The sequence below is a fragment of the Tauraco erythrolophus genome, chromosome 20 (genome assembly GCF_009769465.1).
Source record: "Tauraco erythrolophus isolate bTauEry1 chromosome 20, bTauEry1.pri, whole genome shotgun sequence".
Taxonomy (NCBI): Eukaryota; Metazoa; Chordata; class Aves; order Musophagiformes; family Musophagidae; genus Tauraco; species Tauraco erythrolophus.
The window spans coordinates 2091216-2113675 of record NC_141484.1 but is presented as its reverse complement, the minus strand read 5'-3'; positions in this window follow the sequence as shown (position 1 = coordinate 2113675).

Genomic DNA, 22460 nt, shown 5'->3' with positions numbered 1-22460 from the left:
ACAAAATGGTGCAATTAATTTATTGCAGTCTCGCCACAGTTGTTTTATTCATCATCACTATAAAGCTCCTGTGAAGTACGCCCAAGAGAGGTAATATCATTTTAACAAAACCGTCCTGATGAAAGAAAGCTGAGAACCCAGGGAGAAACAGTAAGCTTATACACCTGGAGTGTGTTTCTGAGATAATATTTCTTCCAATAAAACATTATTTCATATGATAATGAGTATACAGCCTGTTCAGTGAAGAAGCTACACAGTAAACACATGTGGAAAAAGTCAGAGAGAAGAAACACCACTGGCAGACACCAGAATTAAGCTAAACAAGCTATGGCAAATTCATTGAGAGATCCACTCTTACTCCGCAGATGGGTCTGGGATGAAAATGTAACTGCCTTGAAAGTGTGTGTAGGTCCAACGAGGAAAAGGTTGCAGGTATTCCACGGGTGCTCAAATGCAGCTGTGGTGGATGTTGAAGAGAGTGGTGCCCCTATTCAGAGACAGTGAGAGCTCAGGAATAGCCTAAGGGGTTTGGATCCTCTCTTGGGAAGAAGATTCCCCGTCCCATCTGCAGGACAAAGGCAGATCTGGGGGCCAGGGTTCTCCAGGACTGATTTTGTAGTCTTTTGATCAACTATGGCAATTTGATGGGTGCTGGCTTCTCATGATGCTTTCCAAGGATTCACAGGGAAAAAAAGACAGATCAACCTTACAAATCAGCAGTCTGAGCAAGCTGCCATGATGTTAGTTAACCTTTTTCATGAATCTCAGCTACATTTTGCTTTACTTTGATTCAGTTAAGATTGCTGGTAGAAACCTTGACACACGTAACTGGGGTTTATGGGCTGTAGGCATTCACCTGATTGGATTCTTACTATCTAAAATGGTACGTGTGAGTCTAAATGATGGTCCACAACCTGTCTCACTCGATTTCTTAATGCCAAGTCGAAGGGCTGAAATGGGCTCTCCATTTTTTTTTTTCTCTAATTTTTTTCAGTCAGTGCCTGAAATCCTATGAATTTACTTTAGCCTGGGCCATTGACAAATATCTGTCATTCTGCTTCTGATCTATCTCTGTAGCCCATCAGTTTTTACTACAGTTCTTTTTAATGGCTGTGTAGAACATTAAGAAGGTCTGCATCTTAAAAAAAAATAAATAAAATAAAATAAAACCAACGAGCTGAGATACAAAACTGGACTGTCTCACTATGACATAGTGCCATGAGGTTCCCAGACTGCTGTTAAGAAAATACAGCTCATACACACAGTGCCCCTGCCCAGCCACGCTCCCTCTGCCAGGCGATGTTGAAACTGGGCGCTCCTGGCGCTGCCCGTATTTACCGCGGTGGCACCGACTTCATGCGCCGCGGCCCTTTCCATTTGGGTTGCCTCAGCCAAGGTCATCATTGCGTAAAGCATGAGCCCGCAAATAGCAATTTCTTGCTATTTCTGAGGAGAATTACTAGTTCTGTTTGCATCAAGGACTGTGAGGAATCCCTGCTACACTTGGGACGTGGCAGAGCTGACTTAGTCAGAGTTTCTTGGATTAAGCAGTAAGAAAGAAAAAAAAAAAAAAAGAGCTAGAAAGATGAGTCACTGCCGAGTGAAAATGTACTCTGTAGCTTCTCATGGAAATAAAGCTTTCTTAAAAATCATATGATGTGCCCCTATATATACTTTTTCTGTGTAATGATATAGACGTGACAATATATACGTACATCTGAACACACAAAGAAGATTCAAGTTCGCAGGTGCCCAGAAATGGAAGTCTATAAACAGATAACATCAAATTCCAAATGGAGGTGAGCATATATGCCCAGGACATATAAACCTCAATCTTCTGAAGGAATCATACAGCATACCACCACGTGCCTCTTTCGTGCCTACTTTGCAAAAAAATTAATGCTTTAGGAAAATAAAAGATCATGAAGAAATGATCCTTTATGTGAAAGCTGAGGCACATCGGATCCAGATTTTAGAGGTATTTCAATGCCCAGCTCTTGATGAAATCACAAACCAGATGTGCTGCTCATCTTCTGTCACCTGTCCAGGGCAATGCAGAAACTCTGAGACATTTCGGAAGTGTGAACTTCTGACTTCAAAGTAATGCCTCTTTTCTTCATGATTTGACTTTGAATTTCCCCTTTCCAGCCAGTCAGCTAATACAAAATTACAGGGGAAAAAGGAAATGTCAGAAGGATGAAAAATACTAATTCAAGATTTTGATTAGTAGGAATGTTTCTTTGTTCTGCATCGTATGAACTCCTATCAGCTGATAGTGCAACTGTCACAATTTTGGCACTATCAAAATCACCTACAGGTAAGCCTGCAGGGTGGAGGGAACATTGATGAAAAGGGTAAGGTCATTTGTCTTTTTCCACTTTCCCAACACCTGATTCATCATCTCATAATTTCTGGGGCATATCCATTAAGGAAACTGAGATATTTCAGCCAATGTTTTAAGTGTTCATAGAAGATGACCAACATATCTAAGAAAATATCCCACTTCTCCAGGTACTCTCTGAATTGTCCTTTTCCTGTACTGGGCATGTGTCACAGGTGCAGGGTGCACCCAAGAGCACTGGCTACTGAAGGGCGTATTTTTATTCCTGGGCTCACCCAGGTGCTGCAAAGTCTGTCTCCAAGCACCTTACCTGGAAAACATCCTGCACCCACATTCCATAAGGGAGCAGCACGGCGGTTAATCAAGATGCCTAAACAACATTGATCCTGTAACTAATTACCATCTGTGTGTCACATCTGTAACAGGAAATAAACACTGATGTTCCTTTTTCTGGCAGAGTTAAATCTGTTCAATAATTAATTCCAACTGCAGGGGCTGGCTGTTAGTTATTTCTTACGGTTGTCCTTATTTCCAGCTGTTTTGACTCAGGTGACTGGATAAGGAGCACAAAACCGGCCACAGAAAGAGTCTCATACCTCCAGCACGATTTGATTTCTCCTGCTTTGCTACATCTAATCAAGGTTTTACAAGATGCTGCAAGCTCTGGTCTCTCTCCACCCCCTGAGAACCCCCTCCCACATGGCCACCACATGACAAAGAGACACCCCCCTATAAAACACAGCTGCAAACTATACAGACAATTTACAGGTCTCAGAGATCATATTTACGCAGCGGTCCTGCAGCAGGGAGATTCTGAACGTCGGACCCTGTTGGTGGAATGTCATTAATCAGAGGGTAATGGACAGGAAGGTGGGTGGCTGCTGATAGTTTTGGCTCATTTAAGAGCGTTTTGGAAGGCGGCCAGATTGCGCGGAGAATTTTTGAAATGTTTTCAACAATACCGCCTTTACAACGTTATAAAACCCGAGGGTGGCTCGAGTGGGTTTCGAGTCAGCTGTAACCTGGGCTCAAACGTGTGTCTGGGGTGGCTGAGGTCACCGGCACCCGGGCACCCTCCCTCGTGTCTGTGCCCCACCGTAAAGCAGACGATGCCCACGGCGCTCCAGCTTGTGCTAAACCGTAAAGCCTCCAGCTCACCTCTGCATGGCTTTGCTACTGCAACTGTTTCCCCTTTATAATTCATGGAGATCCCTCTCCCTTCAAGCAAAGTTGTCATGTTGTGTAGTGCTGGAATAAAATCCTGCATTGATGACCAGGTAGGGCTGAATCTTCCATCATATTCCAGGTTGGAATCCAGAATCTGTCTTGCCACAAAGGGAAATGGTGCATCATGAAAACAGCTAGATGCCTGCAGGGACATGAAGAGTATAATCATAGTACCATAGGAGAGTTTGGGTTGGAAGAGACCTTCAAAGGTCCTCTAGCCCAAGCCCCTGCACAATGCTCCAACAACGTGCAAAAAGGAACCTCAACCCCAATGAGAATGAGGTCTGCAGTCATCTTAGGTGAAAAAATTATTAATGGGTTTGAGTTCATGCTTTGTTTGCCTCTTATTTGCATTCCAGTGCCTTGCACCCATCACCCATCAGACATCTCACCTGGTTCAACGGGAAAAACGGCACAGGGCCAGGCAGGACCAGCTCACCTCTGGCCCCCTCCTCTCCCAGGCAGCCGTGCCACGCGAGTGCCCCCCGCATCTGCACCAGCTCCCATCTTATCCAGCTCTTTCTCTCCCTGCCTTTTGAACCAGGGGTGTAATTCACCCACACTGGTGTAAATAACTGCACCACGTGCACGATAAGGAAGGCCACGACCAAAATCGTTTGGTTTGTAACTAATTATTGCCTTGTTTCTGTTGGGTCCCACTTGATTGTACAAAGAAGTGAACTAATTGTGTTCACATGAACAAAAGCTGTAAGTGGCAGACCAGGCTCTTTATTCTTATCCGCGGGAGGCAGTCACACTTTCGTTAAAATTAGGGAAACTTTTCTGTGCTCTCTTGAGAGCTACAACACTGAAGTCTTTCAGCTTTTTAAGAGTAAAAGTTTCCCATGCTGGTAAAAGTGATATTATTTCATTTTATTACTTTAATACTTTTTGTTTTAATCTTATTTTAGTAAAATATCATCCTGATTTTTTTTATTCTTTTTGTTAACAGAAAATTATTCCATTTCCAAATGAGACACAGTTCAGAAGGCTTTATTTATAGGAAAGTAAAACCTAAACCTGAAGCTATCTTTTCCTCCCTTCTATGTTTCCATAAACACGATTTCTCCCAATAGAAAAAACAGTAGAAGTAACTTGTCATAATATCATTCATCAAAAGGAGTCTGATAATCCCAGACATTTGAAGCCACGTTTGCAAGCAAAACACACTAAATGGAAACAGAACACTCTAAGAATTAACCAGTTTGCATTTCTTATTCTTCCTATGTTTTTAAAAGCAGACTATTTTGTTGCAAGGCTCTTGGTATGTCAAGATGCCTTCTTTGTACTGTAAACCTAGAGCAAAATAATTAACCATGGAAGCACAACAATGCTGTCATTCCAGCCTCACCTATGTGACACTACAGAGGGGAAATTCCACATCTGGAGACGGAGTTTCACTTTTCTTCAAGACAGAACTGGCCTCCTGAACAAGCCCAACTTCCTGCCAAGGCCCTCCTTCTTTCTTCACGTGACTGCGTAGCGGATTATTTCTTGCTTGAGCACATGGCATATGTCAGGGATACACTTTCCCTTTTCAGATTTTGGTTGATCCATGAACCTGCTGTAACCAAAGAAACTAAAAGCCATCAGCAGTCACGATGGTGAGGACTAACAAGCACCCACTAGTGTCCAAACAAAATAAACAGATATAAAAGCAAATTGGGCAAGACAGTATTCTAAATGCTACTGTCCAACTCCTTGCTCGGAGTCAGAGGTATGCTTTCGTAATGGAAGGGTTCAGTCTTCCTAGAGGGCTTTCCATGTGGTTGGCACTGTTTGGTATAGTATGTGGACTCCTTTTGCTGTGCAGATTCCCCAGGCACGAGTGCAGGAGCACACCCCCCCCCCCCCCCCCATCTAGTGCATGTCGATGTAGGAATGGTATTCATCCTGCTCCGAGCCCTGTGCTTTAGTTTTGATAATGTTGTAGGGCTCAAGAACTTGGAGCACTTGCTCTTTCCAACCATTCACTGTGCCATTTCAAGAAGGTTATTTTGCACACTCGCTTTTGCTACACAAATTCAGGCATGTCTTTCACAAAATGTGACCATGCAAGTTAAGGGTTGAAAACCTTTTGGAAGTCTGAAGAAAGAGGAGGGAAGTAGAAAACAAGGGGGCTGGCTAAGCGTCTGCTCAGTACAGCCCCACTCCTGCTGCCCAGCAAACGGCTTAAACAGCAGACATTAACCTTAAATTTGCATTTCTATTCAGCTTTAAATTTGCCAAGGCAGTTTTCCTGATATACCTGCAGTGCCCCTCAGCCCTTCAAGCCTCATGCTCACTTCATTAGCTTTGCAATGGCTGCTGCACGTCTCTAAAGTTACGAAGTCTTCTTGTTAATAAAAATTACACTGTGATTACATAGTAGCTTAAAAAGCAGTAACGTTAGAAGTCTTTTCTATATCCCCATAATACTAAAATAAAATATATGTTATTTTGAATTCCCAGAAACATAATCTTCTCTTGGAAGTAAACTCATGGTACATAATGGCATGCTCCTCCCTGCCGGTGAATGCCCCCCCGCCTCCGACTCACATTTATGTTGTGAGTGGCTTTTAATGACAGAACAGGGGGATATATTGTGGTTTCACACATACACAGATTTTACGGTCACTTATTCCTAACTAGGAGATAGAGAGACATAGCAGAGAAGTATTCTTGCTTTCCTCCAGGATACTTCACCTCTGAGTACAGCAGGTAGCTCCCTGTATTGTAACGCAATATCTTGGAACCAGTTTTATATCGAGAAGGAGAAAGATAAAACAAATAATCCCAGGGGCCGGATGATGGGAGATTGTTTTAGGAGAATTCATTTCAGCCGCAATACGTGTGATTTGAGGTAACTGAACACTTGGTTTATGGCCTCACCACAGTAATTCATCGAATTACCTCCCTTTTTCACGTCTGAAATGTCGTGATGTTACTTCATTTTAGTATGTGTGTGAGTGTACAATCGACAAGCTGGTTTATTAGAGCAAATAAGCCCTCCTGAGAGCAGGAAAGGGGAGCACTCCCACCCCTTGATGCTTCCCATCCACCATACTGCTGGGCACAGACACCACCGGGGAGCAATGCAGCACAACGGCTCGCTGCCCGAGAGCCTTTGGAGGTGGAAGTAGCTGATTGCAAGTCAGCTTAATTAGTTATATTGCAGGAAGTGAGTATTATCTTAGCTCACCTTCCCTTTTAAGTATTTGCTGGTGGTTGGATGCCTATTTGAGACTTGGAAATATGCATGTCTTTATTCTATCTTTCTCCACGCTGATGTATGAAAGGGAGGGACTTCAATGCACAATCTACTTCCCCTTAAGCTGAGGGCTGTTCCTGCACACGGCGTTTTCGCACACATCGTGCCTTATTGTGGCCAGTCCTGCTTTCTGTAGTGGCATCAGCTCATTTCAGCCAGGGGATGAGAAATGCAGAAGCAATGGGATAAAATGGTGATCGATGACAAGCTATTAGAAGTACAGATAATCAACGAGTAGACAAGAAACCTGGACTTTCCAAATACTGATCCCATTTGATTCCCACTCTCCTTAGCAAATCTTTTCAATGGCTCTACATAATTTGGGTAATGATGCTTTCATCTGGTTTGTAAAGGAGTTGAAGTAATCTCAGCATTGTGCAAAGGTGGCTGGGACCTATGGATACCACATGGAGACTATCCTGTAGCTGTGCAAAATGTCTGGATTTGGACATTCCTTCTTGTGTATTTTAGTTTTCTAACTTGACACAGAGGTGTTCAGCCTTTCTGCTGTTCAGTAGAAGCAATAAAGCACTTAAGCTTACGGTGTTCTCTGGGCAGTGGACTTAAAGTAAATGACTGTGTTAGGTGTATATCGAAATGCTTTACGTGTGAAAGCTCATTGACTAAACTTTAGCCTTATTACGTGCCTCGTTTTACACAGCCAAATTTGAAAAGATCGGTCTAAATATATTTTCGAGTCACTTAAGTCTCTTCTTTCCATGCCCTCCCTGACATCACTATTTTACAGGAATTTGCCTTAGAAAAGGCAATGAAAAATGTATTTTTGAAGTAAACACTACCTAATTTGGCATCCCTTTTGATTGGCATTTCAGATTTTCTTTTTTTTTTCTTTTTTTTTTTTTTTTTTTTAACCAGGATATTAGTAGCTCCTTTACAAGCTGCAAAAATAAACAAGAAAAAGTAAATGCAAGCCTTTGTTTGGGAATTTTTTCCTTTTTTCTTTGGATTTCCATTTGAACGAGTTCGGCCGTCTGGGGTGAATCAAGGCTGATCCTGGTGCAAAACTATTCTCCAACAGATAGCCAAGCTGCTTGAACAAATGGTTCGTGTTAGCTAGAGAAAGACACTGAATCTAAACCATGTGCTTCTGGGTCTTGTGGTTTCAAATTGAACCACAAACACTCAGGCAAGCTGTCAGTCTCTATTCACAATTTCAACCAACCTTGCAGAAAAAAGGGGGAGTCTTTGCCCACCAATCATGTTTTTAACCCTTCTGTGATTAGTGGGGTGGCTTTAATGCTTTGCATTAGAGAGGCACGCTCTTTCTTAGAAGAAGAAGTAAGTAGACTTGCAACCTGGGAAAAAAACCAAAGGCGAACATGTGATGCAATGAGGATGAAAATGAGGATGTTTAGATGTTTAGCTCAACTACAAGGCTGGGCTTGAAGGGATCTCAAGAAATCATCCAGTCCAAAACCTTTCCAAGAGGCAAGATCATACAAAACTAAGCCACCCCTGGCAGGTGTCTAACTCACTCCATGGGAGCCCTAGCAGAGCTGCTTCAAACAGCTCTTTAACAGAAGAGCTGATTTATAAAACCCAAGATTTTTGCCATTCTCAGTGAGCAGCTGGGAAAGTGCTGTTGTAGCAGAAAGTCACCTGTGAGCACGAGCCTGGGACATTCTGCATCAGAGGAATGTGCTGCTGCCACCTGAGCTAAAGAAATAATCGTTGTGGGTTTGGGCTGTGCTTACTGCTCTGGACCAGAACATTAATGTACGGGGTTTTGAAGCAAGTGTCCTGTTTGCTTCCATTTACTATTTGTTGATTTAGATCACACAACAGTGAGTTTAGAGGGTGTCACAGCCTTTACTCTTTCCATTCCCACCGCTTTGTCAAAAAAATTCAGAACACCATGTAACACAGTATGCACAATCCCAGCCTTTGAGCCAGCTGAGCCAAGAAATCCAAGAGAGACATCTAAGAGAAGATGTCTGCATATGTTGGAGGACATTATGCAAGGCAGATATTTGCAGGTTCCTTCTGTTTTCTTTCCAGCATGTAGGTGACTTACGTGCAAGGAAAGAACTGCTTGTTCAGGAACTGAAGCTGCTGGGGGAAACACATGGGGACAAGCTGCATGCACGTTCCAGGAATCACGCTGGGTGAAACCCTGCTGCAGAGAGTTCAGACACACCTGGTTGCAAGCCCAAAATGGAAATGTGCAGTGGTTGAATATTTTGTGAGGACATGTTCTATAACAGCATTGTTTGGGGGGCGAAAAAAAATCCTCACTGTAAGGCCTTCGTAAATCTATATCTCCCACCTCAGCACTCTTGAAATACCAGAGGAATGTTTGTCTCTTAAAGCACTGTGTCGTATTTGGGACTGCTTAGAGGACTGAGGGCTAAAGAAAGAAGAGGTAAGAGTTAGAATTTGTAACTTTGAATCTCATTGGATCTCATTTAACATTACACGTTAAAATGAGTTGCAATCTCCTTCCTCCTCACTATTTCCCTACCTGCACGATGAGATATCATGACTGAGATCTTCTAACTAAAGTTGTTATGAATCGGTTTATACAGAAAATCTTCTCATGCTTTCCTTTTCATTTAAAATTAAAAAGCAATTTTTTATTTGGAAAGAAGTTCCAATGCAAATTTTATCCATTTTCGCTACAGTGGAACAGGATTGATCTCAGCAGCTGAGGATCTACCCCAGTATTGAATGGGAGAAATAATCTCAGTGTAAACTGATAGTTTGAAGTATTAAAGAAGGACTTGGCGAAGACACAAGACTGACTCCTATATTGTTAGAAACTTAAGCAGCTGAGCCTATTGAAGGTGAGCAGAACTGGGTATATTGGGCAGATACGTATGTTTGGAAGAAATTAAGATTCCTGGTTTGCCAACCAACCTGCTCACTGGAGGTCACCTTGTTGAAGAGGTTACTCCCATTACTATTTTATCACTAGGAGACACCATTAATGACAATCTTAAGGAATTACTCCTTATTATACCTATTTCCTGTTGCACAGTCACAAGACAATGTGTGCTTGGGACCTGTCTGCGCCCTCCGAGGAACTCCTGGAGGTCCTGTGCCTCCTTGTGCATCGACATCGACCTCCTTTTAGGGATATAAATGGGAAGAGTGGCTCAGGGGAACAGAGTGGGACCAAATTCCATCATTTCTCATGCCACCTCAAGGTTTTCACTAGCAGTGCTGAAAGATCCTCTACATCTTAGTACCAGTCAAAAGGAGGAGAATGGGAACTGCTTTTGTTTGAGACAACACAAGAACATTGCTCACCTTCTCAGAGCACACAGTACACCTCCCTTAGGGATATTTAGTGACCTCCCACCACTAACCGAGTCTGAAGGGTGTCTGGTCAGGGCTTCAACCCATTTGGTTTAGCTCATGTTCCTCCTTTGGTTTACATTCCCTCCACTTCTAATTTGGAGAACTTCAGTGACTCCAAATCCAACTTTTTGCAACCAGATACAGTTCTGGATTAACACTGCTGCAGTCTAGAGCTGCCTCAGACTGATACTGCTATAAACGAGTCCTATAACTCTTTAAAAACCAACCTTTTCCAACCCTGCATGAAGGTTACATGATCTCCTACTTAATATGCACATGAACTGGGATGCCACAAACTTCCCTGGGGTTTCCTGAGGGCTGAAGTAAAACTTAATTATACCAATTGGTTAGACAGACTGTTAAAACTTTTGTTTCACATACACTTTTTATTCCCTCTTCTCCATCTTTTCCCATTTGCCAAAACCTCCTGAAGAGAAAATAGAGATTATTTTACTTTTTACCTTAAAGGGCTCCTTGTGTGCACTTGCCTTATTAAATAACTGCCAGAATATCTAATATTCCATGGACAGCACTGATGAAAATGAAGCATAACACTGGTCAAATGAGCAAGTTTCATGTACAGCATTGTCCCTAATTTGGTCTCCAGCCAATTAAAATTCTGTACCATGCATCTGTTCACTATAGATGAGTCTTTGCATTTAAAAGGCTCTTAGAAAAGACAAGATTTTTCCTCTTTTTTGTGTGTTTTTTTTTTTGTCACTATCACTTTGAGCATAACCATAACCCATTCATTTATGCCTCACTGAGCTTTCCATCAGCCAGACTTCAGCTGTCTTTCATCTGTCCCTGCACAGGGCTGAGTCTTCTTCCTCCCCTTGATGCTGGTATTTTTGCCAGTCATGCACAGAGAAACCAGCACACGTTGGGCTCAGCAGAGCTAAGATCAGAAAGAGACATTCCTACTGGTCACAACCTCTAACCTTTCCCAGTTCAGAAACAGTAGAGGGAAATGTAGTTATTACTATCTACAATAAGTCTGGTAAGTTTAAGGAGGAAATATGGAGCTTCAGTGTCTTCAAAGCAGCCAGTCAAACATCCAGCTGGAATGCCTTCTGCAGTCTGATGCATCATTAAGTTCTCCTTTAATGATTTAAAGGGGAAAAGGCCTTTTGCTGGATTTCCACAGAAGGTTAATTTTCCCTTTTCTGGCAGATCTGCAAGGCCCTTAATGGTGGATGGAAGGAAACGGTGCTACCTTTCTACACAGACTTTTCTGTAGTTAGACCACTAATGTGAGGACCACCATCTTCTTATGTTTTACCTATAAGAAATTAAACACCAGCCATTAATGTTACCTACTGACGGCAGCTCAGTTCCTTTCCTGTAGGTTTGCCAGTTGTTAACTAGGAGGTTCCATTCCCTGACTTCAGACAGGGATTTCTTCCTCCATGGTAAAACATCGCCTACCTGAGGCACCAGGATCTTGTTCAGCATTTCGGTCCAGAAACAGCAAACACAATCTAGCTGTGGCAAGCAGGGGGAAAACTGGAATGCCAAGGGCAGGCTGGGAATCCAAACCACGATCCGCTGGAAATAAGGCTGGTTCCTGGAGAAGCCAAGAATTTCCACCCTGTTTGTTTGAAAAGATTTCACTTGTCTGTGCATACGGACAGGCTTGAATAGAGAGCTCCAGTCCTCTTCACAGCCTCACTGCAAATCATGTTAAACTTCATTCTGCATATGGATCATGAGTTTAAAATAGTTTTTCTCCGAGTCCGTCACTGTTAGCACAGGGAGCTGGATTGCTTTCAGGCTTTAAGAAATCATTTTCTTGTAATTAGGTTTGTAATTCCGTTCAGAGACAGGGATACCAAAAAGCTTGCAGAAGCTGGAACAATGATAATGCTGTACTAGATGAGAAGACATCTCCAAACCTTTTCAACAGTCCTCTGCATTCCAAAATGTTTTAATTTATTGTCATTTGTCTTTGCCTCATTCTGCAGCTGCTCTTACGCAGCCAGAAAACTCGTATCTCACACAAGTGAACCATCTCTCCTTTTTTCCATTTCTTTTCTTCAGTTTCTAAATGAACCCACACCATTTTGCAAACTTACACCACACTCACAGCCACCTAGTAGAGATGAGATTTAAACCAGGTCTCTAGTTTTGTAGAGCAGTGGTAGAATGAATTACCCATTCAGAAGAAAATGACCCATTAAAAGAAAATTGGACACACAACTGGGAATAATCCATCCATAGGCATGTGTCAGCATTGCACGTTAATACTCGTATCAGCACGCAGAGGGGGCTGGAGAAGCACACTGAAATTAGCACACCAGAGTAAAGGTGGGTGTTCAATCAAGTCAATAGGACTGAGGATTTGAACCAACCATTTCAGAAAACTGTTCAAGCCTAGATTAATCAAAAATATACTTTGAGATGCACGCCTGAAATTCGGTATCCATTTGAAAAGTTATAATTTTAATTTTAATTTTAATTTTAAAAGTCAAAACTATAGCAATTATAGCTATATTTAATAATTTGTATCATGATTGTGAACTTTATTCCTGTAAAAACAATTGATATAACATTTCTGTCAGAGTTAAATGGAGTATCTTTGGCTTAAACAAACGAGCAGAGATGGGAAAATGTGTTTTAATAAATTTTGATCTTGCATGAAATTTATGCATTGAAAAAATTTACTTAAGAGAACTAAACTGTTTCAGAAAGATTGGAAATAAGAATGTGACACATTTTACTGCACTCTGAGTAATTTCCCATGGAAAAAAAATGAAGGTTTGTTTAATATAAAAATAATATAATTTGTTATCCTTGATTGCTCAAAAGAAAGTCATCCATTGGACTGGGGCAGAACCACGCTGCCCAGCTGAAGACTAAAAAGAGGAATTTTAAAAGCAGATGGGGGCTTCATTTCTGTAATATAGACATATAATGTGGCTTCCTGGAATAATGAGAGTTTTAGCAGACTGTAGCAAAATCTCTTATCTCAAGGGCCATGGATTCCCTCTGTGTTTCTCTCTGCAGTACAGTCCTTCTCTAAGGCAGCTTTTTAAAGGACAGTATGAAACTGAAAGTCATCTCTAGGAGAGCAAAATATCTTGCTATTATCCTGATTTCAGTTTCAAGTGGACAGAATTCAAATCCCATCCACACAGATAAAAACAATTCCTCCTATTTTGAGAAAAAGGCAAATCAAAAATGAGACAAAAATAAGATAAAAAAAGATTCTGATATGGGACCTATTTAAGGAAAAAAGCATTTTACCACAGGTTAGGTAGTCAGAGAGAAAAATTCTCATTGTCAAATGTCAGATGGAAGCCTACCTCTTCCCTCCCTGTGCTAAAATTGCTCAGCAATTGTCACAAAGAGCTAGTGATGGGCCTTACCCAAAATCCAAGGTATCAGTTCCTCTGAGCATTCAGAGGGCAAAGCGAAGTTAGAATCCATCCAATTTTAACCTCACAAAGAGTCCCTTTCCTACAGGATTTCCACCAAACCAGGCAGCACAAGTACAATACAAAAGTCTATTTCCAGCTCTACTTAGAATGAATTATTTTCTTTCTTTGCACAGCCTCCTGTCTCTTGGCTAATGGTATGTTTTGATTATAAATTATTTTGGACTGACATCTTCTCTACATGTATATATACATAGACACAAATCGGTATCTAGGTGCTTATATTTTTATGTGCACTGCCAGCAGTCCTTCAGTTTTGATTAAGGTTGTAAATGCAGCCCTGTTCTACTCAAAATTAAATCTTGAACACAAATAATCTCCAAACTGATCCCAAGTCTTCTCCAGATTCAACACGGAGATGACAAAACTCGTAAATAGCAGAACACATCCACAGCTTTGCAGATTCGCTTTCCACGTGATGTGCTGGGATCTCAGAATTTAAAATAGTGGTACCTCTGGTATCTCATTTCCTCACAGATGGCACTGGGAGAATTGACCCCTTAAATCTGGGTGAGAAATGAAGATCCAAACCAAGAATGATTCTAGGTGGACTTTAGGAGTCAAAAATGAAAGTGACTGTGCAGTGTGAAAAAAATTACATTTATATACTCTATCTAGAGCTTTTTTTTTTCCCCCACTATGGAACTATTTAAGTTTACTCCTTTTTTTTTTTTTTTTTAACTGCAGCCACGGGAAGCATTTTAGGACGTTTTGTACACCTGCTAGCTCCATTTCATTTGTTTAAACACATTTTGTAACTGCAGTTTATATATTTTTCCAAGAAAATAAAAATGCTAAAAATATAATGTGGTGTTTGGGAGAATGTAGGTGGGGGATTGGAAGGAACAAGAGGGCCTCATCTTGGCATACGTTCCACTTTATGCCAACTGCAGCACATTCATCATTAACATACTGGATGGGGATTACCTCTATACATTCATTCTAACTCACACACACGTTTCCCCTTTGCACCGAGGAGCAAAATCGTATATGGGGCACAATAGGCCTATTGGGCATGGGTGCTGCTTTATTGCTAATTACAGCGTTTGCTTCGCCGAGGTGTTGCTGCTATTAGCCTTGAAGCAATTTTCTGCTCCATTGGTAGGACATGCCTCAGCCCTTTCGGTGCAGTCATTGTTTTGGAGCGTAGCCAGCAAGGATTTCTATACATTAAACGTTGCAGTATTCACCCCATGGAAAAGTCTTTACAGGGAGACCCAACTGGAGCTCAGAGAAGATCTTGAGATTATTTTTCAACAAAGGGCCTGTGATATTCTTGTCCTTGAAATGTTTTCACTTTCACTAGCCTTGCTGCCACTGCTTTTATCAGCATCTGTGTGTGAAGCAGTGTTTCATTGTTCAGCTCCAATACAGTGCATGTTGTTACTGAGGACAAGCCAATGAGTTAAAAAAAAAAAAAAAAAAGATGCTTAAGTCCTGGATCATCTTCTCTTCTTGAGAAACAGAGTTTGGAAAGATATTTTTCAGAAATGCTGGCACCTCCTAGCAGCTAATGTGATGTTTATCCAAAGCCTTTTATCTGATTACAGAAATACAGAAGAGCAAAAGAGCTTTGGACCCTTTATCAAGTTCCCTGTTGTCACAAGGAGCACATCATCTCTCACAAAATTCATTTCAACAATGCACACCGCCCCCCCAACCTCTGTCTGCTGGTCTGAGCAGCACCCATGTCAGATTGGCAATGAATAATGACCCTGTTTCTATCCTACTCTAGCAAAAGGAATGGTTGGAGTTACTTGAAGTTTCATGGACCATTGTGGAGCTACCTATCTTTCAGCACGAAAAAGCTTCCTGACCACTGCATCTGTGACTTAAACAATTACATCATCTCACCACAGAACATGTTCCCTGGCACAAAGAGATCTTTTTCCTTCTGAGGGAGTTGGTGTTCTTCGACTCAAGCTCTTGACTAAACTGGCCAGCATGATTCAGATCTGCCAAACGACACATTAGCATAATGCATAAAGAGAGGGAGTCTCCATTCCCAACTAACACTGATTTTGCTTGGCATTAAGCATTCCCTCCCTTAAGCTCCCTTCCCCCAGTAAAAGAAATTCATGACCTTTGATTTTCTTTTTCAGTTTCACCCTCCAGACTAAATGGGCTTTTCTCGTACTGACCCTCCTCTTTCCTATGAATGATGGGAGAGGTTTCTCACCTCCCAACCTTGTCACATCTGAGTCTTCTCCTCCTGATGCCACTAAGGTGAGAGATAATGAAACAAATAAAAAAGGACCCAAACCAAACACGAGCATGTTTTGCCTTCTATATTTGAAGAGGAAAAAGAATAGCCTCAAGACAAGAAGATTCCCTTACGGCCAAGACGACTGACAAATTCTTGTGGTTTTCTCCAAAAGTCAAACCAAAACCCAACCGCCAGCCAAGCTGAGCTCTGGCAATCTTGCATTGCCTGGAAATGAGCGCAATCGTATCCTAATAGCTATTTGGATAATTGTCCGTACGAGTGATCTGCCAACCAATGTTGGAAACAAGTCTTTCTTACAAATATAGCATGAAGTCTAATCTGGAATACATTAAAATGTTATTTCTGTAGCTGCCTTTTCCCGAACTTTAAATAATGGCTAAACCATTTATCAGCTTTTGAGGAGAAAGGTTGTGTATACTGTACTTTTAGAGCAGAAAAGACAAAAAAGTCTTCAATAAAAAATATTCTTAAAAAAAATCTGTAATTTCTGGTCCCCTGTACATTGCTAAAAACCATTACAAACCCATTTTAGATTTGCTGAAAGGGGCATGGTATTAACATAATGCAACCAAATTGTCTTTCTAGGCACCTGCTACAGACCTCTACTGAAGTCACTAGAAGCTGCAAGTGGTCAAAGCAGCCAGACTTACTCAAGTTTTGTAGACTATGGGTAAATAATGCACAACACTTAGTAAGAGATGCCTGAACAACCCACGCTGCACAGCTTATGACTGCTCACTACGGTGATGGGCATTGTGGAAGGAGGATCATTATTGCTTTGTTATCCACCTCACTTTATGAGATCAAATATACACGCATTTTCTACACGCACACAGCTCAGGAAGCTGTTTTACCCTTAGGTTACACATGATTCCGATATGTGTTCTCCATCCTGGACAACATGTTTGGACTAGACAATCTTTAAAGGTCCCTCCCAACCCAAACTGTTCTATGACTCTATGATCTTTGTCACCGTCTTCTGAAGACAATATCTCAGATGGGGCTGACACACTCCCTAGAAATATCTGACTTTCCCGAGGCACTGCTGAGATGGTCTAGGTGTAAACTTAATGTGATAGTAGTTAAGGCACACAGAACATTCCCTAGCATGATAATTTGAAGAAAATATCAAAACACATTTTTCATACATAAATCCAAATGGCATTTCGGGCATCAGAGCCCCTTATAACACCATAGTGGGTCTAACCCTTTTTTAATTGGTGTGTTCTCCTGTACCTCAAGAAGAGTATTCTGTGTTTGATGGATGTGCTGGGACTGCCATATTTCAATCCCTCCGTTTCTTTGCCTTCTTTTTTTTCTTCTTGTTATATCTATTAAAGTGATTTATGACTTTTTCATTGTTCTGCCTGGAGCTTGGCCAACTCTTGAGATCAAAATCCAAAATATTCTCCTCAACAAAACATGAGGGTGACCAGAATGAAACAGGACCTGTGGAAAAGATTTGAATTGTGGGAAAGGAAATAACCCCATCTCCATGGAAATGCATTCACGTTTTCCAGTTGCCCCTGAATAAATGAAGTTTGTGTTCTCTAATTCCTACACTTCGATTTCAAGCACACCTAGCCTTAAAGTACCTGGGAACACTGGTAAAAACATCAAGGTTTCTCTGAGTAGCATTGCAGTTTTGCAGCAACGCTCCTTTTTATTTTTTTATTTTTGTTTTTACTTTTTTTTTTTTTTTTCAGGAAATCATCATCTGAGTTCCTCAGAAAATGCAAAACACACACAATCCACAAGGTACTTATAAGAATTAGTGGTAGTGGCTAAGTTTCTACTCTCATGTTGCAAGCCCTCCTAATTCCTTAAGAATCACTGTAGTAGTCAGTAATACTTAACAAGCCCCACGTGTGTGACATTATTATAAAAATACTTGAAGCTTTCAAGCTTGAATTTACATACCATGAGCATCGGGCCAAGTACTTCACTCAGTTTCTCCTTCACAAGACTTTACTGTCTCTCCTCGGCAGTCGCAGCGCAGGAGGACACCATCCTGTTTGATTTTTGCAAACACAGCGGAAACAAACTCAGCATCTGCCCTGGACTGTCGTAGACGTGCGGCTGCCTTCAGGCAGAGGGAGGCTCGACGCCCTCCATCCCATAGTCGCCCACACAGGCATGGTTGCAGACATTTTGGGGCTCCATGGCACTCCCAAGGTATATTGCTCGCTAAACTCCAGCCTGGGATCAGAGTGAACTTGCAGGTTTCACCTGGTGGAATTATTCCTGATTTTCAGCAGGCCATGGAAATAAATAGAACCAAATCTCACGAGTATCTACGGTGGAGGTTAGTTATTTCACTGTGTCATCTTGGAATCAGAATCAATTCTTACTGGGTTCAGGCTGAAAATTACCATTATTAGCAGTATTAATTTTAATTGCTCAGGGCTTTAAAGACATGGGTGCTGCTTTATTGTACCGTTTGGTTCTTTTAGCATAAACTAAGAGATCTCACTGTAATGTTTTCAATTATATCCCATGTAAGAGTCCCTTTTGCACAACTAGTCCACATTCCCCACTTCTCAGCACCTCTCTTTCCCAAAGCTGTCAACTTTCCCAAGACTCATTTACAAGAGGAAAAGAAAAACTTGAGTTTCAGAAACTTTGAGGGGAGGTAGCTCTTTATTCTTTCCTTACAGAGGTGAATCGGTACCTGCAAATCCACTGATACGCAGGGAAATTCCTGCAGGTGCCCGGAAGACTGAGCCCACACGTGCAGCTCTCGCATCGCCCACGCAGCCGTGCAGCCCTCCCGGGGGCTGCCCCTGCCCGACGTGGCACAGGGCTGTCGGCAGCCGCCCAGGGACCCAGCACCAGCACCAGCACCAGCACCAGTGCGGCTCAGCCTGCGGAGAGACTCCGCACTAAACACGCCACCGGAGTTTGGCAGCTCCTCTGGCAGCTTTCAGTCCTTTCCACTCTCATGCTGTCTGGTTCTGGCTGGCCCTCACCCTATAAGTGAAGCATAAGAGCCCTCACATACAGGGCACACGATGCCACTGAAGGGAATGATCTCTCCTCGTTCTCATCTTTGGTCAAAAGTGCAGAAGGTTTTGTCCCATGTCCCCTTTCTGCACTCCCTTCAAACAGAATGAACTTATAAACAGAGGAAAGATGTTTCATAAAGCAGCCTGACCACAGGATGCAAGGTTTTGTATCCCTTCTCCGCTCCCCAGCACCTCCTGTTCCCAAGTCTGTTTATTCTAGTGTTTCTGGATAAAGTTAATGCTTGTGAAAAATACGGGATTACTAGAACTACCTGCTGGAGCCAGGACTGGTGGTGGTGGATTCTGTACAGGGTTTTTTCTTAAGTGGCTCTGCCTGCATGCCCAGGTTTTCAGCTGCTGTGCTCCCTGTATTTGAATTTGGCATTCCCCCCACTGCAAAAAACAGGTACACAAACGCAATTTTCATTGCTGACCTGCAACAACCTTTGCTGCTCAGCATCCTTTCCTGAGCAGAGAAAGGCTGTTATCCACATGTGGCCATCTCCAAATTCCACATAGATTTTTTGTGACATGTAACTGGGATAAAGATGAGACTCTCTGAATTAATTTTCACTCAACATCTAAACAGATCTGTGAACCTTTGTCCTTAGGAGTTGCTTGTAGCACCGGTCATCCCTCACCTTCAAGCTTCTTTTCTATTTATGGCAAAGGGAGCTTTATTTCTAGTGCAAAATTAGGAACTTCCATTCATTCTGTGTCCTTACCTATCAGCAATTCCCAAATTTATGAAAAGAAAGAACACAATCCTTAAATTCTGAGAAAACAGTGGTTCTGTTCTGCCATAGAATTCTTTTCTGAGCTTCAATACTTTTAGCCTTATATGTCCTAGTATCAATCTATAGTCACGAAGTAAAGGAACGGTCCACTTTGCTCATGAGGTTGTGAGGTCCCTCCTCTGCAGCTGGGATCCCACAGCTGGATTTACAGACAAGCACGTATAATCATCTAAAATGCAAACCCTCTTACACTTAGTAGGTACGATAGGATGCCATGGTTGAAAACCCAACTGTGGGCCACATTCTGGAGCGTGGACAAGCCCTTTTAAAATCATGGTCTTGTGTATCACAGGAAAAGAGAGGGTATAAACAACGTCATTTCACTAGGAAGACTTTGAGGGATGCTCAGCACGTGCCTTCCTTGCAGATGAGTGGACACTGAGGTGGCTTAGCACTGTCAGCCGAGTCATTTGGGGGCCACCTTACAGAGGTGCTTAACATTCCACATCTGTCCTTGAAAGCCCGGCTGAGTCCTGCTGACGTTTTTCACTGTCGTGGGTCTATCAAATCCGTTTGTTCCGCACCGCTATGACGGGTGTAGCTGTCACTGTCATTCCTGCAAGGCTTTTCTGCCTGTGTCTGCAAAAGCTCTAAGATGGATTCAACAGAGATGAATTGTCCCCGGCTGCACAAGCACACAGGTAGAAGGTGTTTGGTCTTTCCCTTTACACGAGGCTCGCAAAGACCCAATACTCGTGTGGATCAATAACCCCTGTGTTTTCAGCCCATGCTTATTAAAGGTGGTGCATGGAAAAAAAATAAGGAACTTTCTCTATTTATATCTGGAACTTAATGAAGTGAAATTATCACAGCCGACAGGCGCTAGTGTTGTAATTCGGAGACATGGCTTGGCTTAGAGGGATCTGGAGGCTGTTTTTATTTCAAATAGTAAAAAAAAAGAGTGAAACCTAATCCTCTAATCAGTTCCAATTTACATATTCACGGGTCTTATTTCCAGCCTGCTGGAAGAAATAAAAGATAGTGTTGGAGTCACGAAGCGATTATTTGATTAAGTAATTATTAATCCCAGAGTGCTCTGATTAATTCTGAGCAAGTTAAACAAATGCATTGGAGCTGGGCTGGTCACCTTCACGCCATTGTAACACGCAGGGGCAAAACTCATGTAGATATATTTTTACCTGCTCTACACTGAGGAGTTTTGTTCACCGAAGGTCTCCCATTCACTTCCCAAGGGGTTAATACTTTGCTAAATGAAGTGTTACAAATTGGAATTTTATCTGTGGCTAACTGCAATACCAAATGCTGATCTTTATTTTCAGACTGGAAACTCCATCCTGGATCTGTGCACAATTCATTTTTTACATGTTTAAACAAACTTAAAGAAAAAAAAAAACAAAACAGGAAGAAGAAAAACTCTGAATGTATTTTTTAGCAACTTTTTACCAACTTCCCTGAATCTGTCATGTAAATAATGTTGTACCCGAGAGTGCCTCAAAGTAGACTATATCTGCTGATTTCTACAGAGCTGAGATACACACTTCAAAATATTATTTTTCTTCTAAAAAAAAAGAGAACATTGAGAGGAAACTAGCCTGGAACTTCTGTTTACTGGTTGTATTGGAGTTTCTGTATTTTATTCTAACATGCTAAAATCTCTCGTAGTCGGTTGCTGCATTTCTTCAGACAGACACACACAAAACCCATCCTCAAACTCAAAAAGCTGCCCTTCAAACCAGACTGTTCCCAGACTCCATTTTCCTTCACTTACCCCTTACCCAGAAAAAAAAAAGCCTAGAAAAACAGAAAGATGATGTATAATAAGCTCACAATAAATAAATCTGAAGCACGTTGCATCAGAAGAAAAGGTGAGAAGCACAGCATGGCACACCTTACCCAAACCAGCCTGTGAACGTCTTGTTGCTACGACTAAAGCCAATGTATGTCACAGGGATGTGCTGTACTAAAAAGCAGAGTCAGTCGAATGTCTCAGATGCTCTAAAAATGCTGATAAAGGCACCGAGTTCCTGACTAGGGACAGAAGAAAGCAATTAGGCTTCAGCATGGTGGTTGTGTGTCAGATCAATAGATTATGGATTTACTGCTTAACTGTCTCTTCTCATCTGATCCCAAGTCCAGATCCATCTGGTTAACCACATTACACAAGTGATGAATATTTGGAATCAAGAGTTTTCAAGCAATATGGAGACTGAGACTGGCTTCGGAATTCAGATTTGTTAATGAAATACAATATTCATAACAAACAATTCTTCCTGTGGGCATTTTTAGCAATCCAAGTGTTTCCATCAGCACGGTCCAGCAATAACCCAGATCTCAAATCTCCTGATTAAAATGAGTTTTAAAACTCCCTTTGCAATTTTTAAATCAGAAAAATGTACATTATCCTCACTGAAGATGGTTTTGATTTTTTTTTGGTTTGCTTTTTCTTATTGCTTGTGGATGGCAATAGAGAGCTCCCAACTCACTTTAGTTTGAATATTCATCATCTCTTTTGAGGAAATCATGCAGTGTGAGTAAATGCATGGTCCCAGGCAATCCTCATGGCTAAAACTTCCTTAGTAAGTTCAAAAATACTGAGCAAAGGCCCTTCCTTTGATACAGGCTACTGTATTTCAGCTGAGCACATGGAGGGATGAAAAAACAGATGCCCCATCTGCTGGGGAATTCAGCATGGATGAATGAGCAGAGGATGAGGGCAGTGACCCAAGGCTGCAATTGAAATAGCTCCTCATGAGCAATAATGAGCAGAGTAATTATGGTAAACGACACTATCAGTGAGTAAGTAACAACACAGATGCAGCTTTTCCCTGTCTCTTACAGCGGGATGTGAGGTTGAAACAGCTCAGCTTTTGAGGGAAGAAAATATTCAAAGATTT